The 22,734-nt window shown below is 34.6% G+C and overlaps 1 protein-coding gene across 10 annotated transcripts in view; it reads right to left on the bottom strand.

Annotated features, from left to right (window-relative positions):
* The window catches only part of LOC123545243 (estrogen-related receptor gamma-like), a 159,010-nt gene that overhangs the window by 51,388 nt on the left and 84,888 nt on the right, over positions 1–22,734 (bottom strand). Inside the window, exon 1 of one of the 10 annotated variants that reach the window (XM_053521390.1) lies at positions 8,218–8,363. The exons of 6 other annotated variants lie outside the window; for them this stretch is intronic. The gene's annotated coding sequence lies outside the window, so the exon portion shown is untranslated. Of the gene's footprint in view, positions 1–7,564; positions 7,905–7,950; positions 8,172–8,217; positions 8,364–22,734 lie in introns of those variants that run through there. 3 more of the 10 variants (XM_053521385.1, XM_053521414.1, XM_053521410.1) reach the window with 3 other exon arrangements.

Here is a 22,734-nt window from a genome sequence, read left to right as displayed (position 1 = left end):
AAAAACTCTTTCATAGAATTTTTTCCTGTTTTTCTTGTGTATAGATAATTGTATTGTGAGCATAAAAATGGCTAAAAATGTATGGGTCACCAGGCTAATTTTTATGTTAAGACCTCTAGAATACAACACCTGTTCGGACAGAAAATGGCACGAACCTGGCCAAATTGATTACATGTATGTCTGTTAGAAGTTAAAAAAAGTTTTAAAAATTCTTAATTCTTTCTATAATTGAATACTAAATAATCTGAAAGGTGATATTGTCTTATCAGTACTAAGTCAAATATCTTACATTATATGAACAACACTGTCTTTGTACTAAAATGCGATGTGAAAACACAACCACAAAAATAGCAAGATATCTGTCAGGCATGATACTTGTCAATACAACATTAACCAGTATCAACATTTGATTACTGATAAAACTTATCAAAAATGTTATTTCATTCAAGATTCCTCATATTTAAGACTGTCTGTAACATGTTTCAACAAATGTTGACTTCAGTTCAGTTTTCCATAGAAAGTGTCGGCTGCGCAGAAAGATGCGCATAAAAAACTATCGGAATTCCCTTTAAGCATGTCTACATTTAAATCATTTATCATAAAGCTATCAAAGTCCAAAATGTTTGCTGCTTTTTATTCAGAAGATGTGTTTAAAATGCTACATCTTCAAATGAACAAAAAACTGTCTGTTGTCATTCTGTTTGCCTGCCAGTGCATAAACCTGAGTTTTTTCGTAATATGGTTCAGCAATTTAATCTGATGGCAGGAAAAGATACTGAATATACATAGAAACAAGCATCTTTTTGGAACTTTCTGCTAATTAAGTACCCTACCAACATGATTTATTTCCCTTAAATAGACAAACAATTAATCCACCACAAACTAAATGTAAATAGTCAAGATACGGTTGGCAAAAGTACATAAAACTGTACTAAATCATATATATGAATACATGGCTCATGACAATTTCATGTCGGGCAACAGTGAAATATTGCAAGAAATTAACAAGCGTCTTCAGCGGAAGCTGTCAACCCTTATACAAGAATCATTTTCATTATACAGTAGTTAATTCATTTTGTGGTTATACTGTTTTAATTAAAGCTGAATTAAAGCAGGGAGCACTCGTTAATGTTGTCTGCGGGGACAAATTAAACCAGACAAGTAACAGGTACATTGTCTCTAAAACTTCTGCATTAAGGTCATACATATTACATACGTATTCCCTCGGTATACATGAACTTAAAATCTACTTTACTTAATACCATCAATACCTTACTCGAAACTCCACATTTTTAGGTTTTCAAAATGGTAGACTTCTAACAACAATCGGTAATTTCCGTATTCTTGAATGCAATTTTTTGCATTCTTCAAGAGTTAATGAGCTCAAACATGCAGAATGGATTCCCTAGCTTGCCATCCAAAAAATGCCGAAATCACATATAGGTAACTTGTACATGAACAGAAATTGATGCTTATCCAGCGTTCGACACTAACTTTTTTGCCAGGTATCCCAAAGGAATACCTGCTGGGAAATTTAGGAATCCCTGCTGAAAATTAGGAGTCCCTGATAACAAAATGTGGTAAGAACATGAAAAAACTAAAATCTAACAAACACAACTGTTTACAGTACTAAATGTATTTTATTTCCTTTTTATTTCCATTTTACATCAATGACAACAGTAGCTAGTATGACTTTTGCTGTAAAAGAATAATGCCATTTCTGTCCAAGTCCTCTTCCCCCTCATCTTCACTACTATCGCACTCCTCTGCCATTTGTTGTAGTTCGTCTAAATGTATGCCGCCTAGTTCATTCCCCCTTATAACCCCCTTATTTGTAATCATTTTTTTGACATAAAAAAAATTCCGAAAAGTCTCCCTTAAATAAAAAAAAATTCAAAAAAAAAAATGTTCCGACCTACCTACCCTAATTTTTTGAGCATGTTACCAGATACAAAGATTTTTTAGGCCTTATTAATGCAACTCCCACAGACTTTATCTAAAACTAGTCCATTGGTCATAACAGATTTTCTTAAACATTTCATATTTTAGTTGTTTTATTTTGCACATTGCCTAAAAGTGGGTGGGGTTTAGTGTTTGCATGCTTTTATTATCAGCAAATTCTTCTAAACAAGAGCTGCTTTGGCAACAGTGATCATATTTTTGGTAAATGCAGACGTTTTATTGGCTTTTTATTTTAGTTTGTACTAGAAAAATCTTGTAAGAAATGATAAAAATGTTCGAAAATGTCGGTCTAGAAAGCGAGTGACAAATACGAAAAACAAAAGTAACAGTTAAAGTTCTAAAAAAGATAACTGTTTTAACTTTATTTTCTCATCATACCACGTATAATTTCTGCTTATTTAATTTGTTTTGCCCAAACAAAGCCTCGGCCAATGATAATAAATTTGTTATAGACCGTAACAGCCGACCGGCTCATGTAATCGTATCGAGCACACAAAATAATGGTACAAACACGATAATCTAAGGCTGCATTGTTTATCAATTAACTTGTAAACATTGATCAATAAACACCTTTGATAATGACATGGCATATTGTACTAAATACAAACCGCGAGATAAGCACGTGTCATTTGGCGCGTGGCGTGACTTACATCTGTCGGTAGCTAATTAACATACGACGCTCCGCCTACTGCCATATTTCCGCTTGTGCCGGCGAACAATATTGAAATTCACTGGGATTTTGATTGACAGGGGGCAGAACTATCGAACTTGGAACGCATCTAAGTAAATTTCCGCGAGTCAAGCCGACGCACGTGCCGTAATTTATGCGGGTAAAATACGAGTTTTTCTCGATTTTCGCGGGTCAAAACCCGGGACCTCGGGTCAACTGAACGCCCTGGAAGCCTTAGCAAAAGACCGATGTTTGAGCGAACAAGACTGGGGAATTTCATTTTTTTAGAATCATATTTTATCTGAAAATCAAGAGTCCCGACGGAACACCGAAATTGTGAACTTTAGGATCCCTTGCGGATTTTTGGTGTCCTCGGGATCCCGGGACACCGTTAGTGTCGAACGCTGTTATCATAACAAGTCCCTTGAAACGTTAGATCACCATTAGCCAAATTTACAAAAATCGTCATCCTTACTGTTTCTACTGTTTAATTTCTGCTGTAACAAAACACTTTTTTACGGGTTTGTTTTTGCTTTTTTTTACTTGCACTCCATGTTGCACTAAAATTAAGGAGATGCAAAAGGTACTCAGCAGTAAAAACCTACTACAAAAGCTGTTATTCATGCTAAAGAAGTGTGCAAAATCAAGTAGTTAGTTGTAAACACATAAAGACAATTGACAATTAACATATCAGGTTATCGAGGAAGCAGCAGATGGCACTTGAGTTAAAAGGAAAGTAACATTAAATTGTTGTTCTTAATAACTACTACTATACTGTCCCTGTTTGACATACCAAACCTTTTAAAAAAAATCACTCCACACTGTTATACAGTTATACAACAGACTTCAGTTGAAAATAGTTCAACATCGCTTTTCAGAGGGAGATAACCTGACTCAAAGATTTTTCCAGATATGAAAAATAAAATTATTTCATATACCTTATTTGATGATATTTAACAACATTATGCTCTATATGGTATATTACATTAAAAATTTTAAGCTAGTACCTTTTATTCCCATACCGACAGCTAGTTCTTCCTTATAATTTGATCAAAACAAGGGTTCGTGGTTATAGTTAATATTTAGGCTGGAGAGCAGTCTAAAAAATTCCAGCATTCTGAGCTCAAACTTGAAATTGACCAATGACTGGGCAGCATTCCCAGACTGGCCTCCACACTTAAATTTCATTACAAGGGATATAAACTAGCTATTTTTATTTAGGGGCCTAGACTATCAAAAATAAATATTTAACATTAAGTATATGGGCATTTTCTCCAACAATTTCGGGGCCCAGCCCAAAATCTAGGCCTGCTACTTTATATCCCTGATTACCTTACATTACACCCAGACAGTGAACAACAAATTTGTAAGAAAACAAGGCCACATACATCTTCACTTTACTGTTACCACATTTTACTTTTCCTTCATATCAAAGCTGACAGCTTTAACAAATATTACTTCTTTTGTTATACTTATAAGGTCACCGTAATACAATGTGTCATTGCATTTCCCACCATTTTTATATCCTGTATGTCAATATTATCAGAGCACTTAAAGATTTCAAAGAAGCCAATAGAATAATAACATCAGTTTGTTATAATATCAAGTATTTGAACAAGAAAGATCGAATAAAACAGTCAAAGACAGGCCAAAAGCAGAAATACCAAAGACCTAATCAGATTAGAAATTCCTTACAACTTCTGTGGACTTGCTCACGGGTACTAAACAGTGCCTGTGGCACTGCCTGTGCCGACGAGGATTGAAGGCACCTTGCTTCCTGTACCGCAGGTACTTCGTCAATGTTTACAAAACGAGCGAGATCTGTGAGTGATTTTTGTCATTTTTATCATTTTGTAACTGCATGAAGCATTTTTTCAAAAATCGGGGAATGTAGCGGGGTGTAAATGTATCTTATCTACATATCCATGCTTAAATTTGTGGCAAAAGATCAATTTCCTAGAAACGTAAGGACAAATAAGTTTGGAATGAAACGTGATTTTTTTCACATCAGTGACTGTTTAGACTCATTTCTTTTCGCTGACCAATACGATGCCGTCTCTGCCGTCGTAAGTCATATTTATAAATGACATGTGATCTGCTAAAACATAAAACGTGTCCAGAAAATTCCGAATTTGAACGTTATGCCAATTTTGAAAAAGTGCCGCAGGCACTTCGACGATGCCGCAGCCCCTTCGAGGTGCCGCAGGCACTTCGAAAAGTTTCATAAATTTGGTCCATAACTAACCAAATCTCAAATAACTCGCATTCGTACGATTATATTTTATATTCACAAATATAAAAAGTATAGCAATCGGTTTATCTTCGCGGGTAATCTTAAACTCTAGTACGCGATTGTTCCGGTCAGTTTATTTCCCAAATATTATGCTTTTTGAAAATTGCCTTCTCTGTCCATCCTATGCTGCCCGATATGTTATTCTTTTTTTTTAAAGTTTTGTTTGCAGGAAACGAATAGGTTTTTACGTACATGTAAAAATTCTCCCGTTTGATCGTTTATGAGCTATACTTATTAAGTTCTCCATTTTTCTGAAAACATTTTTACAATATAGGGCTATATTTTTTTTTGTAGATATACTTAATATTTCCAGGAAACGTTAGGCTATTAAAATAACTACAGAAAATTTCAACATCAATATAGTTTCTGATTTTATACCGAAATACAATGTAACTGTCTAGCTAGTAAATGTTAGCTGTCCACAATGGGCTCTTACACAAATGGTATCGAGATTGTAATGTGAATCATCGCAATAATATTTACAGGAAACTTCTGACTATTGAGACTCGTATTAGAAAACTTCGCTTTATCACGGTAATTTCTTGAAGTATCGCGACAGCTTATATATTGTAACCTGCCTTTCTCATGGCAGAGGTTATAATGCTGTAATTCGGTCAAAAATGTGCTTCCGTGGTGTAGTCGAAAGAAGTCTCTAGTAAATAGATCCTAATTTTTCCATTTTTCGCGCATTTGTGCGTAAATCGGGAGCCAAATGAGCATTTTTTCACTCGTGGAATAAATTTTAAATAAAATAGGACACTTTTCATGCTAATACTCGCATGTTTTCGAGTTGTTTTACGTGAAAACAAAGTAGGGTTTTTATTCTGCTGACCGCTTTCTGAAATGCGGCAATATGAGGGTACCTGACTTCAGTTGACTTGCATTTCACTGCATACTATTAAACATCCCTTTTTCTTTTCGTTTTCCTGAAGGAAATGTACGGGTATCTTGTGGAAAATAGGTCTACGACGGAGTGAAAATCTAGAAACTGTAACAAAATTGTTCTGAAGTAGCTGAATTTTATCTGAAAATTTTTATTGGTATACAGCCTATACCTTCATAATGGATTGATATTTAAAGCGTTACAAAGGTTTGGTCCCTTTTATTTTACAACTATAAAGTCAATTTACTACAGTATCATGGGGGCATTTAGTTTCCGCCCTTCTGTTTCTCTGTTCTTCCACTTGTCTAGCTTCGGTCAAATTTATGTCCCGATACTTTTTGAAAGTGCCTGCGGCACCTCGAAGGGGCTGCGGCATCGTCGAAATGCCTGCGGCACTTTTTCAAAATTGGCATAACGTTCAAATTCGGAATTTTCTGGACACATTTTATGTTTTAGCAGATCACATGTCATTTATAAATATAATTTACGACGGCAGAGACGACATCGTTTGGGTCAGCGAAAAGAAATCGAGTGTAAACAGTCACTGATGTGAAAAAATCACATTTCATTCCCAACTTATTTGTCCTTACGTTTCTAGGAAATTGATCTTTTGCCACAAATTTTAGCACGGATATGTAGATAAGATACATCTACACCCCGCTACATTCCCCGATTTTTGAAAAAATGCTTCATGCAGTAACAAGATGACAAAAATGACAAAAATCACTCACCAATCTCGCTCGTTTTGTAAACATTGACGAAGTACCTGCGGTACAGGAAGCGAAGTGCCTTCAATCCTCGTCGGCACAGTCAGTACCGCAGGCACTGTTTAGTACCCGTGATTACACATTAAAGCTTGGAAGTAGAAAGTAGTGACAGTGGTCTAGACTTTGATGGATGGGGATGCAAGTTACAGTTAGGCAGTTTAGACTGTAATAGTCTATAGTTAGGCAGTCTGGAATACATGTGCCAATCCTTTCAGACAATCCCTTTTCTGTCATGAAATGATAAAACACATTATTCTGCATGTTAACTGTGATTATTTCAGCAGTGTGTTCCTATTGTTTGATTACCTCCCTTTAAAGGAAGTACTGGTCAATACCATGAAATATTCACTATCTTTACCTCTATATTTTTGGAACCTATGAAAAACTTTTTAATCAGCACATACAAAAGTTCATCTTAATTCATATAAAATACACATTTCAGTAAATATATAAGATGACATGTCATAGACTGTGAATATCAATCAATGGTTTTATAACATGCTGGCTCTGTAATTACCAAATACAAGGTGTTTATTAAATAATCATGAATAAAGTGACTGAGATGTAAGGAACACTCTCAAATCTACTCCAAAGCATCTTTTTTTTTTTTTTTTTTGCTTTTTTTTTTCTACATTAACATGTAAATGGTTGGCTAGATAAAGTGTTATCAATTTGTTATGACTGTCAGTTTCACTTACAGTAATATATTATTATACTGGTAGCTTTCAAGGATAACACTGATTTTTTTTATAAAATCTCTCATCCACAACAAACAGATCATTCATAAGTAAACAAAACAGTTTAAAAACTTCAGCATACATTAAATCCATCTTAATAAAACATTTAACAGTATTTCGAAAGGAGTGTCTCACATCTAGTGCAGTTTAAACAAGCATGTACACAACAAATTATAACCACATGGTCTCAAAAAAAAGTTCGCTTCTTAATTAATTAATGTTAAGTAATTAAAACTGAAACATGTTACGTACATACAAGTTATTTCCAGTTACTTTCCCTTTACAAAGATATTTTTTGTTGTTTAATAAAGAACACTCTTTTAACCTGGCCTAGTATCAAACCACTATCAAAAAGTAGAATGATGAAAGGACTATTCTATAATACTATTAACTACAGTCAGAATTAAGACTGTAACAAGACCTGATAAACCATTTTAATCACCGATAAAGACTTGAATGCTCAATTCTTGTCTACATTTAAAATCAGGCCACTATATAGCCACGTGGACTTACAAACTATTGAACAAAGATTAATTGACAAGGCATATAATTATTGGAATGACTATTTCTAACAAGATATTTATTTTAACTTGAGGCATAAGAATGAAACTGACAAATAAAATACATGGACAACTTACAGATATAGAGAAATTTCAAAAAACACACAAAAATGGTTTAATTCCAGTAAAATTCCTTTATTTTCTTTGTATTTTACACAAGACACAAAGCACATGTAGTGTTATTCCTGCCACATGTTCAATACTGTATGAACAGCTAAACCACAAAATCTCCACGCTTGCTATGTCAGCAGTGAACATTTACCGATACTAGACACTATCTGTGCTCACTATCAGTATACCCAGGTAAAACCAACTGAATTGCTACTACAACTTCATTTAACTTACCAGGAAATACTTAATATAATATCTAATCCAGACAATGACATTAATATTTTTCAAGATATCACATAATTATGACTGTGTAAAGCTTGTCTGTTTCAGCGGAAACCATGAATGAGTCGAGGGACACTTTTAACTGACAAAATACTACACTTATATTTCATATTATACTTAAACTCGTCAAGTTTAAGTTCACAAAAAGTTTACATGAATAGTTCTGTATTCGCTATCAAATATAATCTTTGTTCAATTTAAGATATTGCTGATTGTGAATATTTTAATGACCCTTACGAAAATGAAACATGGAAACAAGCTGGCATTAAGCTGCAAGGTAACTGTCAATGATCTGGCAACAGTCTGTCAAAAAGAAAAGGTAACTGGAAATAATCTGACTCCTATATGGGAACAAACTTCCAAGAAAAAAAGTTTAGCTGAAAATAATATGGACACTATTTCCATATTATTTCCAGTTTCTGGGAATAATCTGCAAACTATATGACAATAAACTGGCTCATAACAATCAGCATGTAAACACACTGACAATATTGTCAGCTTGTTTCCAGTGTCTGGAAGATATCTGGCAGGAAAATGGCAAGAAACTGGAAATAAAAAACATAATTTCTATAATCGAATTGAATGAGTACTGAGATACCAGCTTGCATACAAAAACTTAAGCAAAAAATGCTATGTGGAAAAAGGGGCTTAATTTTGGAAAAAAGTATAGTTATGGGACCTGCTTAGTACATGTCAGGTCATGACATTGAACAAGTGTGTAATTAGTTTCAATCTGTAATTTTGTAAAAAAAAAAAAAAAAAAAAAAAAAAAAACACAGGCATGTCCAATAACTTCTATTCTTTGAATAATCGAGATAAAAATTACATAAGTGACAATATTGTATGGATTGGCTGTCTGTCTGACAGTACATTGGATATAAATTTACTCAGAGCAGATTCTGACAATACACTGGCTACACAATGGCAATACACTGGCAATATACCCATCTTAGCAATTTTCACAGCAAAACAAATATTACAAGACACCTTATCAAAATGGCCAAGTGTTGCATTTTTCCCTCCAAAACTATTTTCAGTTTTCAATAGTTTTCCAGCACTGATGGGCACATTGTAAAGGTACTTTTTCATCATTATACAGTTACTTGTTTTCATTGTAACACAGATTCTGTCCGCAACAAGTATTTTTGCTAAACAGATACAGAAATTTTCAAAGTCATGTATTTTCGCTACCCTGTAAAATTAAACTTGCAGATTTACCATAATCTTTGTCAAATTTCCTTTGGTTTCAATATTATATTATTGATAACTGAAATATTGCAAATCTGAATTTGTATTAAAATTGAGTCACAAGCAAATGAAGGTTTTAAGTCACATTAAAATTCATATTAAACATTAATAAGGATAAATAGAAAAAAATATGTACTGACACTAAACTGGAAACAAACTTCCCATACACTGACAATGCTATGACAATACAATGGTAATAAAGACAATTTTCCTAGGGGGAAATAAAAAAAATTAGTAACACTGAGAAGTAAGCGATATATTGGGATACTAGTCCATCTTTAGCTCAGTAGGTAGAGCGTCGATCTACGGATCATGGGGTCGTGTGTTCGATCTTAGGACGGGGCTTATGTTCTCCGTGACTATTTGATAAATGACACTGTGTCTGAAATCATTAGTCATGCACCTCTGATTCATGTGGGGAAGTTGGCAGTTACTTACAGAGAACAGGTTTATACTGGTACAGAATTCAGGAACACTGGTTAGGTTAACTGCCCCCTGTTACATGACTGAAATACTGTTGAAAAACAGCATTAAACCCAAAACAAACAAACAAAACTAGTCCATCTGCCACACTAATGTATACCCGCTGTTACATGACTGAAATACTGTTGAAAAACGGCGTTAAAACCCAAAACAAAAAAACACTCATGTATAAGTGCTCATAACTTTGTACTGCATAAAGGAATTTAGTTAAAACTTTAAATAATGATTCCAGTTTGCTAAAGTGTTTCTCTTGTCCATGTAAGAGAGCCTGGCATGTTGTGACTGACAATACAATGACAACACACTGGCAATATGCCAGTGTGTTGTCAGAAAAAATATTTCCAGTTGACTGGCTGTGCACTGACAATACAAGGACAACAGACTGGAAAGTCCAAAAAGCCGCTTGTTGTCAGTTGTGTATCCAGTGTGTTGCCAGATTGACATTGCATACCAGTTTGTTGCCAGATTGTTGTCAGTGTTTATTTCCAGATACCTCTATATAATTTAGCTCCTTCAAATAGTTTTATATGAAAAATCAATGATATTTTGTTAAAACGTCATTACAAACATCACTGACAACAAACTGTATATAAACTGACAGCAGACTGGAAGTTAAATTTTACAGCTGGTTTTCAGGTCTGGAAATCAGCTGACAAGCACATGGACACATGATGGTTATTAAGTGGCAACACACTGGATCAGTTTATTGTCAGCTCTGGAAATAGGCTGGCAAGTAACTGGATTTTAGAGTATTATTGACTGGAAACACACTGGACATAAACTGACCACACACTGACAATAGGGAAGGTTTTTCATAAGGGGAGTTTTCGGGTCAACTGTTTTGAAACAGAGATTAAAAATTTCTTCTTACACTATCTAGTCAATACGTTGGCATAAATATATATATTTTTTTAAATGCTTGTTGGTTTTTGAAATCAGTTAAACCTGCTTTTGGTGGGCTTAAGTTAATCGTGTATACAGATGTTTTTTATCATAGACGTGACTTTAATATCAATGACTAGATACAATTAATACATAATTAGGGTGGCTTCAATTTAAAACTGATGGATTAAATAGAGTTAAATAAGCAAAGAAAAAGACTTAAACAGCTATCAATTATGTACACAAACATTATCAGGCAGATCCTGGTTTCTAAATCTTAATGTAAGGTCTGAACTGTATTTGCCGAGTGCAAATAAATGATTTAAATATTCAATGCATTTTTGAAATCTTGTATAAAATGTAAGCAGAATACAGAACATTTTACATGCAGATCAGATTATATTTCTGTAACTTTTCTTGATACTGCGTTAATTACTGAATTACTTGCTGCATTTCTTATTAATTCAAAAAAAGGTGTTTCTCTTTCACTAAAGATGACTTAACTTAAAGTAGTAGCAGCATTTTATGACAATGTTTTACTTAAGGAACACAGAGACCAATTATTCACTGTTCAAAACTTGATTTCATAAAATTTTGTAATTACCTCCCTTAAATATGAAAATATTCATAAGACTAAGAATTTATCTCTATTTCAACATAAAAACTAGTTTAACATTCTGCACTTTATAGTAAACAGTCTGAACCAAGAAGCTTATTTAACAAGAGCTGTCACAGGAGACAGCGCGCTCGACTATTTCGATGCTGGATAGTGAAACTGGGCACATCTGAAGAAGCTGGAGCTGTCACTGGAGTGTTTAATGACTCCAATAAGAATGAAAATATTGGACAAAACCTTGAGTCTGAGTCAAAAGTGTTAAGTAATAAGAGAGATAAAGTGTACCAAAACATTAAATAAGTATAATTCTAAGCAACAAGAGGGCCAAGATGGCCCTAGGTTGCTCACCTGAGAAACATGTTTGACCTAGTGATTTCATGGAAACAAATATTCTGACCAATTTTCATTAAGATTGGACCAAAAATGTGGTCTCTTAAGTGAAAACAAGTATTTTCTTCAATTTGACCTAGTGACCTAGTTTTTGTGCCAAGATGACCTACATTCGAATTTGACCTACAATAGGAGAGATCGCCCTGACATCACGCATCAACACCTGTTTATCTGGCGGTGGGCAAAACAAAATGTTTTTACATTGTTTGTGTATGGATCAGAATTTTCAATTTTAAATAACTTTTTCGTTCATACATGGATTTTTAAAATTTAAAAAGTTTTGAAATGCTTACGATTTTCATATTTTCTTATTCAAATATTTTTTGAAAATGAATAACCATTTTAAATGACATTTGATTTTAATAGCGGCGTAGCGATGCTCCAAACTTTTAGAAAAAACACTGTAAGTTAAGCGTTCATAATTAATCCATTTTATATCAAAATAATATTTAAAAGTTATCAATAAATTGCTTGTTTTATATTCTTTCCACTGATCAAAAAATTATTGATATCATTTGTGTTTTAAGAAAGTTTAAGCCGTTAGAAAAACATCACTGTTAACAGAAAAACATGGACGCTCAGTGTCTGACCACCCGATCTTTGTCTTATCAGTTCTAAAAATAGAATATACAACGGATTTGTATACAAACACGATCTCTCCTATAACTGATCAAGGCAATCATTCTGACTAAATTTCATCAACCTCAATTGAAAAATACAGCCTCTATCACATACAAAACGTTTTTCTTTGATTTGTCCTAGCGACCTAGTTTTTGACCACAGATGACCCATATTCAAACTTGACCTTAACTTCATCAAGGCTATCATTCTGACCAAATTAAATGAAGATCAATTGAAAAATACAGTCTCTATTGCATACACAAGGTTTATCTTTGATTTGACCTAGTGACCTAGTTTTTGACCAAAGATTCAAACTTGACCTAGATTTCATCAAGGCAATCATTTTGACCAAAATTCATGAAGATCAAGAGAAAAATAAAGCCTTTATCGCATACACAAGGTTTATCTTTGATTTGACCTAGTGACCTATTTTCAAACTTGGCCTAGATTTCATCAAGGTGATCATTCTGACAAAATTTCATGAAGATCAGTTGAAAAATACAGCCTCTATCGCATATACAAGGTTTTTCTTGGATTTGACATAGCGACCTAGTTTTTGATCCCAGATGACCCATTTTCGAACTTGGCCTAGATTTCATCAAGGTAATCATTCTGACAAAAATTCATGAAGATTAATTGAAAAATACAGCCTCTATCGCATACACAAGGTTTTTCTTTGATTTGACCTAGTGACCTAGTTTTTGACCTCAGATGACCTATTTTCAAACTTGGCCTAGAATTCATCAACGTTCTCATTCTGACAAAATTTCATGAAAATCATTTGAAAAATACAGCCTCTATCGCATACACAAGGTTTATCTTTGATTTGACCTAGTGACCTAGTTTTTGACCCCAGATAACCCATTTTTGAACTCGGCCTAGATTTTATCAAGGTAATCATTCTGACAAAATTTCATGAAGATCAGTTGAAAAAAAAGCCTCTATCGTATACACAAGGTTTTTCTTTGTTTTGACCTAGTGACCTAGTTTTTGACCCCAGTTGACACATTTTTAAACTAGGCCTAGATTTCATCAAGGTAATCATTCTGACAAAATTTCATGAAGATAAGTTGAAAAATACAGCCTTTATCACATACACAAGCTAAATGTTGACAGATGACAGACAGACGCCGGACATCGAAAAAGGGGGATAATTCATGACATACTGGTGCAAGAGTGATGCACCTTGATTTGACATAGTGACCTAGTTTTTGATCCAAGATGACCCATTTTCGAACTTGGCCTAGATTTTATCAAGGTAATCATTCTGACAAAATTTCATGAAGATCAGTTGAAAAAAAACAGCCTCTATGGTATACACAAGGTTTTTCTTTGTTTTGACCTAGTGACCTAGTTTTTGACCCCAGATGACACATTTTCGAACTAGGCCTAGATTTTATCAAGGTAATCATTCTGACAAAATTTCATGAAGATACGTTGAAAAATACTGCCTCTATCGCATACACAAGCTAAATGTTGACAGACGACAGACAGACGCCTGACATAGAGCGATCACAAAAACTCACCTGAGCATTGTATTGCTCAGGTGAGCTAAAAAGGGGGATAATTCATGAAATATTGGTGCAAGAGTGATTCACCTTGTGTCATATGATGTGGGTGATGATGTGGAACAAAATTTCAAGTTTGAATCAAATCCATTTAGTAATAATCGAGATATAGTGAAAATGCATCAAAATAAGCCTTAAATTCTAAGTAAAAGGGGGGCATAATTCATGAAAAATTGGTACCAGAATTATGGACCTTGTGTCATATGATGTGGGTGACAAGGTGAAACAACCATTTAAAGTTTGAATCAAATCCTTTTAGTTATAACTGAGATAGAGTGTAAGTGCATCAAAACTTTAACCTGAAATTCTAAGTAAAACAGGGTAATAATTCATGAAATATTGGTGAAAGAGTTATGGCCCTTGTGTCATATGATGTGAGTGATGATGTTGAATAATATTTTAAGATTGAATCAAATCAATTTAGTAATAACTGAGATAGAAAGTGTATCAAAACTTTAACCTGAAATTCTAAGTAAAAGGGGGGATAATTCATTAAATATTGGTACCAGAATTATGGACCTTGTGTCATATGATGTTGGAGCTGATGTGGAACAACTACTTTTAGTTTGAATCAAATCCATTTAGTAATAACTGAGGAAGAGTGAAAGTGCATCAAAACTTTAACCTGAAATTTTAAGAAAAAAGGAGGGATAAATCATAAAATTTTGGTGTGAAAGTTATGGCCCTTGTGCCATATGGTGTGGGTGATGATGAGGAATAACTATTTTAAGTTTGAAACAAATCCATCAAGTAATTACAGAGATAAAGAGAAACTGCATCAAAACTTTAACCAAAGTGCGGACGCGGAAGGATGCCTACGCCAACGCTGGGTCGAGTAGGACAGCTCTCCATATTTCGTATAGTCGAGCTAAAAAGGAGCAAAGTTAACAAGCTAGTTTTATTAGGACTGAGCCATAATTAGACCTCTAGAGTGTTAATGAACCAATTGTGGATGCTGAACAATGTATGCTAAGTCTTTTGCCACATTAGTAAGCTAATCCTGAACCTTTAGTTCACATGGGCTTTACAACAATGCAATATAGGTTCCTCATTATCAATGCTTATCCTGAAATGCACAGATTTAATTAGCTTCTGTTCTGTATCAAGTTGCTGCAGCATTCAACTGTTACTGTTACTTATCATTCTTGCATGACACAGTAGCCAAACTGACAACAATGAATTGTTCCATACATATTTAAAGGCATATGGTAAGTAATGTTTCACCTGTCCCTGGATATTTCAATATAAAGAACATAATAGATATTACATGGTGTCTGGTACTTCTGCTTGTAACAAACAGATCTAAAACATGCAATGCATAGTTATGTACTAATCACCTGATCTAGTTTTTGACCCCAGAAGACTCAGCTTTGAGCATGACCTAGAGTTCATTCAAACATTCTAGACATGTTTCATATAGCGAGGGCTCAGAGCGGAACTAGTCTAAGTGTATATAGAAATAGAAGCAAACAGACTAGTTTCGCTCTAAGCCAGGAAGAAAATTTGACATCCAAATTGTTAATTAGAAGTTTTTTTATTTGACCTAGTAACCTAGTTTATTGCACTTGATGTTTCATGCAGATAATGTAAAGATGTGGTATCCAGAGTGACAACACAGTTTTCAATAATTTGACCATGTCACCTAGTTTCTGACCACAGAATGATGAGTCGAATGACCTTAATTTTCATAAAAAAATATCTTTCTGACATTTCATGTAGGTAAAAATGTGGTTATGTGGTCTCTAATGTTAACAAGGTTTTTCTTTTATTTGACCCAGTGACCTAGTTTGAGTCTTCAGCTGACCTAGTTTCAACCTTAACCTAGAATTCATATTAATGACAAACATTTTGACCAGGTTACTCAAGTGGATTTTTTGGGTTTTTTTGTATTTAAACTTATATACAGTCACCAACTTGTATTTGGTATGGCGACTGATTTCAGTTGAATGATCCAGAAGTTTCCTCAATTATTCTTTAGCACGCAAATGTTGTTTTTTTCAATACTCATATTGTATATTTTGTTACTCACTTCCTATTCTTATTATATTTTCGTATTCATTTTGAAGATAAACAATATGAATGGCAAATTTTAAACTAGAGCTTTCACTAAAGGTGATGAATGTACACCCCCCCCCCCCCCCCCCAGCACACACTGACACAGTACACTGCAATCTGATGCACACAAGATTGCAATAATTATGTGGACTGCATGTATACAGCATAGTAACAAAAAACAAAGTCCCACAACTCTGCAGAATATTTATCTAAAAGAACGTAACATGCACCATGCACAACTAGGGTTGGTACTGATCACTTGCGTGAAGTTTCATTAAATTGTGTGCAAGGGTTCGGAAGATTTGGCGTGAACAAGATTGCATAATATGCAGACTGTATGTACATAGTACATTAACGAAAAACAAAGTCCCGTAACTCTGCAATTTTTTATTCTGAAAGAACCTAACATGCCCCATGCACAACTACTGTTGTTACTGATCACTTGTGTGAGGTTTCATTGAACTGTGTCAAGGGGATGAGGAGAGATGGTGCGCACAAGAGTGTGTCTATGTATATAGTATAGTAACAAAAAACAAAGTCCCATAACTCTCAAAAAAAATTTCTGAAAGAACCTAACATGCCCCATGCACAACTACTGTTGTTACTGATCACTTGTGTGAAGTACATTTCATTAAATTGTGTCAAGGGGATGACGAGAGATGGTGCGCACAAGACTGTGTCTACGGAAGGACAGACAGACAACCTGAAACAAGTAAGAATAATGAAATATAGAATCACAGTAACAAAGTTTATATACAATATGAATAACAAAACACTGATTATAACCATAACACTAACACAGAACGGTTGACATACATGCCATAATGAACTACCAATATGCAAAAAGAAATACTTGCAAAAAGGTACAGTTAATTATTAATAAAAGATATCTCTGTCACTGCGAATAACATGAACAACAGAATATAAGTCTCTTCCATTTCTCTATCTTCAAAAATATCTTGAAATACTAGGAAAATAATGCATTTTTCCTCCGTTTAATGGTCTCGTCAAACACATTTGGCTAACTAAGGGGGTTAAAAGCCCTGCTGGCCGTTACCTGTAGAATAGGTAGACAATGTGACCTGTGTCCAACGTTTTATGATTTGAACTAGTTACCTAGCTGTCATTACCACAAATAAAGATTTATTGGAAGAATCTAATCTTGGAAAAAGTAAGATAATTTACTTAATATATTGAATATCGGTTTATAGCAAAAACTTGAAAACTCGTCGTTCAAGTAGTTTATATACTTGTATCATACAGCTGATATTGGCTTGAAGTCGATTATGTACCCCGAGAACCTTCAAATACCGTCTGGCAATCAAAGTCCTGTACTTGTGCATACTTGAGGCTTTGAGCAAGAGCAAATTCTGCTGAAGGCATTATACATTTCAATTTATAAAGTTCACTGAAAGTCCTTCACTATTCAATCCAGGATATCTATTTGTTCTGTCTGTATCACATACACTGAGCACTCAGTTATGATTCCAGGTATTTCTAACTTGCACAAACACCTCATTCTTAATTGTGACATTGTAAGATTAAATAAGATTAAAAGCTGTAGTAAAATCTATAAAACCACTTCGAATCAAGGATATAATTATATTCATGGACAGACATACCCAAACCTACTTACATAAATACTTAAATTTTTATCACAATAAAACCCATAGCTAGCAATATTTAAATCCTATATTGATGTCATTCAAAACTGACAAAATAATTCCATTTAAGAATTTTAAATCATTATTAGTTACGCGTTCTTAAATACACGGTCATCTACCTTGTTCAAATCCAGACAGTATTATAGAACTTAAAAAGCTGATTATAACATAAAATGTAATGTATCTTAAAAAGCTAAACTTTTAAATGAAATGTCATATTACCGCAATTATCCTAATAAAAGCACTGACAAAAGTACCAATCAAAATGTCTGTATTCGATTCCAGGTTCAAAGAAAAAATATGTTCCTCATAGCAATGTCTCATAAATGATATTTTTCAGTTACAACTCTAGTAATTGGCCCTCTGCTTTTGATTTAACCAGAGAAGTTATATGTTAGTTATTTAGTATGCAGGAACATGTTGAAAATAGTGCAAAGAAATTAAAACAAGAGATCACAGAGTGATCTTGGCGCCCACCAATGTGCCATTTTTGAGAATTCCAAAATTTTAAGACTTATTGACTAGCTCAAGGTCAAATTTCATTTCCGTACAAAACACTGTGCATGTGGTCAAAATTCGAAACCTGTAGCTTGAGAAATGTGAAAGTAGGTCACTATATCAATTTCAAGGACAAAGTTCTTTGTACACAAAACTATGCATGTGCATCAAGTTTGAAGGCTGTAATTTGATAAATTTGAAAGTAGGTCACTAGGTCAATCTTAAGGTCAAAGTTTATTTTGGTACACAAAACTATGCAAGTGGTCCAAATTTGAAGGCTGTAGCTTTAGAAATGTGAAAGTAGGTCACTAGGTCAAAACCAAGGTCAAATTACACTTCAGAATACAAATCTATACATGTGGTCCAAATTTAAAGCCTGTATATTCAAAAATGTGAAAGTAGGTCACTAGGTCAATGTCAAAGTTTGCTTCGGTACACAATCCTATGCATGTACATCTAAATTTGAAGCCTGTACCTACAGAAATGTGAAAGTAGGTCACTAGGTCAATCTTAAGGTCAAAGTTCATTTCGGTACACAAAACTATGCAAGAGGTCCAAATTTGATGGCTGTAGCTCGAGAAATGTGAAAGAACGTAACTAGGTCAAAATCAACGTCAAATTTTAGTTTGGAACACAGAACTATGCATGTGATCCAAATTTGAGGCCTGTATCTTCAATAATGTGAAAGTAGGTCACTAGGTCAATGTAAAGGTCAAAGTTTGTTTCGGTACACAAAATTATGCATGTGGTCCAAATTTGAAGGCTGTAGCTTGAGAAATGTGAAAGTAGGTCACTAGGTCAAAATGAAGGTCAAATTTCATTTCGGAACACAAAACTATGCATGTGGTCCAAATTTTAAGGCTGTAGCTCGAGAAATGTGAAAGTAGGTCACTAGGTCAAAATCAAGGTCAAATTTTATTTCGGAACACAGAACTATGTATGTGGTCCAAATTTGAAGCCTGTACCTTCAAAAATGTGAAAGTAGGTCACTAGGTCAATATCAAGGTTAAAGTTTTTTTCAGTGCACAAAACTATGCATGTGGTCCAAATTTGAAGGCTGTAGCTACAGAAATGTGAAAGTAGGTCACTAGGTCAAAATCAAGGTCAACTCGTGTCAAGGTTCATCTTGCCACTCAAAACCATACAGGTGGTCCAAACTTGAATGCTGTAGGTTATTGACAAGAAGATTTTAAAAGCTTTTCCCTATATAAGTCTATATGAACCATGTGACCCCCAGGGCGGGGCCATAATTGACCCTAGGGGATGATTTGAACAAACTTGGTAGAGAACCACTAGATGATGCTACATTACAAATGCCAAAGCCCTAGGCTTTGTGGTTTGGACAAGAAGATTTTCAAAGTTTTTCCCTATATAAGTCTATGTAAACAATGTGACCCCCGGGGCGGGGCCATATTTGACCCTAGGGGAATAATTTGAACAATCTTAGTAGAAGACCACTAGATAATGTCGCATACAAAATATCAAAGCCCTAGGCCCTGTGTTTTTGAATAAGAGGTTTTTCACAGTTTTTCCCTATATAAGTCTATATAAACCATGTGACCCCCGGGGCGGGGCCATATTAGACCCCAGGGAAATAATTTGAATCATTTTGGTAGAGGACCACTAGATGATGTTTCATACCAAATATCAAAGCTCTAGGCTCTGTGGTTTTGGACAAGAAGATTTTCAAGTTTTTCCCTATATAAATCTATGTAAATTATAGAAATAAACAAAGGGCCATAACTCACTAAAGAATTGTTGAACCAGTCTGATTTTCAGGGGGACACAACTAGGGTACCAATACATCATTCTGACAAAGTTTGGTCAAAATCCCCCTGGTAGTTTCTGAGGAGATGTGATAACGAGAAATTGTTAACGGAAGGACGGAAGGACGGACGTCGGACCACGGACGCAGAGTGATTTGAATAGCCCACCATCTGATGATGGTGGGCTAAAAATTGCCCCAGAGTATGTTTCACTTCCTGAATACATCATTCAGCATGATATACCTCATTATATGAAAAGGCCATTATGCCTTAAGAATGTTTATAATCTGACTGCCACCTAATACTTGATGCTGATATAAAATACACTTGGGTATGTCTCACTCAAATATTTGTCAAATGTTTGAATACTGATCAATACAGCAGAAAATATTATTGAATCCATTGTTTTTATTACCTCCCTTTACGGATTAGTTTAAAGTTCATGCACAATATTGAAAGCAGTGCTTTTCTAACCAAGAAGTTATGTATAGCATTTTCTTATACAGCTGCTTTAATTATATTATCTGTTTTTAAGATAAAATTAAAAACCTTACAGAAAATATCAAATAAAGCTTCAACCCGAAATACATGTAACAAGGGGCAGGACGTGAAGTGGTTGCACACTTGGTTCAAGCGAGCGAAATGGTTGCAAACTTACAAAATGGCGGATATTTTCTGAAATCATCGCGTGTTCGCTTGTTTTTTTATCAGGTAAGTGGGTTTATATGGTATTTTGAGCTCTATGGATATGTGCATGCATCAGATCTATGTTAACGTCACACTCGGTTTTGCGTTTCAGCATTGTAGATTTCGAATTTCCTAAGTTATTGAAGTTATAAAATGGTCATGTTCATGTTTTGATATTTGAATTGCGTCATTTCTTGCCGTTTTTTTACATTCTAATGATCAAACTAGCCTGTTTTGGGGCCCTTAAACGAGACAAAACAACTAATTGTGAAGAACTCTATAAACGCTTGGCTCTGCATGTTTTAGGGATGGTGCTATACCCAAATAAATCTTGTTCAAGCTGTTTTTGTTGCAAACTTGTACTTCAAGCAATTTCTGTTGCAAACTTTTTCTGAAACAACTATCAGAGAATGTTTATTGTGCAACTCGCGTATATTTCTTTTCTGTTTAGGGTCGTACATTTTTATAGCATAAAATGGCCCTCTGATATTTTAATTTAACTTTTGATAAAAAACCTTATCATGTTTTCATGAAGCCTGGTAGGATTTGGGTTAGTGTTCCTACATAATTTTAACATCTTCCCTGTTTAGAGTTTCAGCTGTCTAGATTGCAAGCAGAAATAAAACTAAACTTTTGGAGATATTGTCTATAGGTACATTTTGTCTGTTGGATCTTGTCCAGCTATACACACTATAAAGACAGCGACTTTAACATGCAGTTGTTTTCTTTCAGATCTTTTCAGGTCCAGATGCTATGAACATCAGGTGCCAGGGCTTCGGAAATTTGCCGGTTTGTCGGTTTTGGACCGATTTTTGACTTTTCAGACCGATTCGTGAAGTGAAAGAACGAAAAAATCGGTCCCGTAAAAATGGAGAAAAGTATAAATTTTGGTCTGAAATCTCAATACACGATCACCTGCCAAGCAGGAAATTGTTGGTCGCACCTTCAGATAATCAATAAACGTGTCACATGGTCTGATTGTCACCTTGATTATATAGCACGTGACGCAATCAGTGCTCGCGTGGTACATCCTTTAATGTTTGCAGACAGCCAACTGCAATGTATTAAACATTTTTGACTGGTTTCCAAATGTTTCTGACTGGATCCAAATCCTTTCGACGGGGATCCACTTCTTTTATTTAGAATCCGACAGATGGTTTATTTCAAAAGGCTATGTTTGATCACGGGTAAAAAACAAATGGTCACTGCATTTAATGAGACATCACACGGGAAACCGATATAAATAATTTTTATAATTACTTGATTTGTAAAAATTACATGATACATTTGTTGGGGCTCCAGTTGAAACAAGTGCAGAAAATCGTCTTTGCAACCCGACTGTAAAAAAAAAAAGAAAGAAAAAAGAAAAAAGACTGACAAACACGAATGATAAAGAAAACCGGAGTGGCGCTGTTTATCAAATCGGTCTTTTGAAAAACGTTTCAAAACGAAATTTTGTTTACATAAGAAGAGAACATATAACTTAATAAAATGTAGTTGCTTACTGAAGTACAACGCCAGTGAAATGAAATATCTGTGGCCAACCCGTATGACAAAATGGTACTACACATGCGGGAAATTTGATCTCAGCGTTCACATAACGTACACATTCGGTCGTTCCGCGGCAGAGTATTCTTAAAATACTGAGGATGTATAGCAGAGAATATGTGTCATGTAATTCAATTTGACGCAATGTATTTTATAAAATTCCGTCAAAGAATGAGGAAACATCACAAAATATCTGCCGTGTATACGGTACCGAAGTCACGTGCGTTGGCTTTTAGACTAGTTAGGTACACGGTGTATGCCTCGGTAATTTTATCCTTGCAAGCATTTTCTCGGAAAAGCATCGAAATTTAAACAAAGTAACGATCACACATAACACTGAATAACTGTCTTCATTGTATGGTAACTCGCGTTGACCGGTAACTCAGTTTTAATGCATGACATGCTTATTATCACGTTTTACAAATATGGTATATTGGTAATGC

The sequence above is a fragment of the Mercenaria mercenaria genome, chromosome 1 (assembly GCF_021730395.1).
Source record: "Mercenaria mercenaria strain notata chromosome 1, MADL_Memer_1, whole genome shotgun sequence".
Lineage (NCBI taxonomy): Eukaryota > Metazoa > Mollusca > Bivalvia > Venerida > Veneridae > Mercenaria > Mercenaria mercenaria.
Note: the sequence above shows the minus strand (reverse complement) of the source record. Positions and strands in the feature narration are given on the sequence as shown.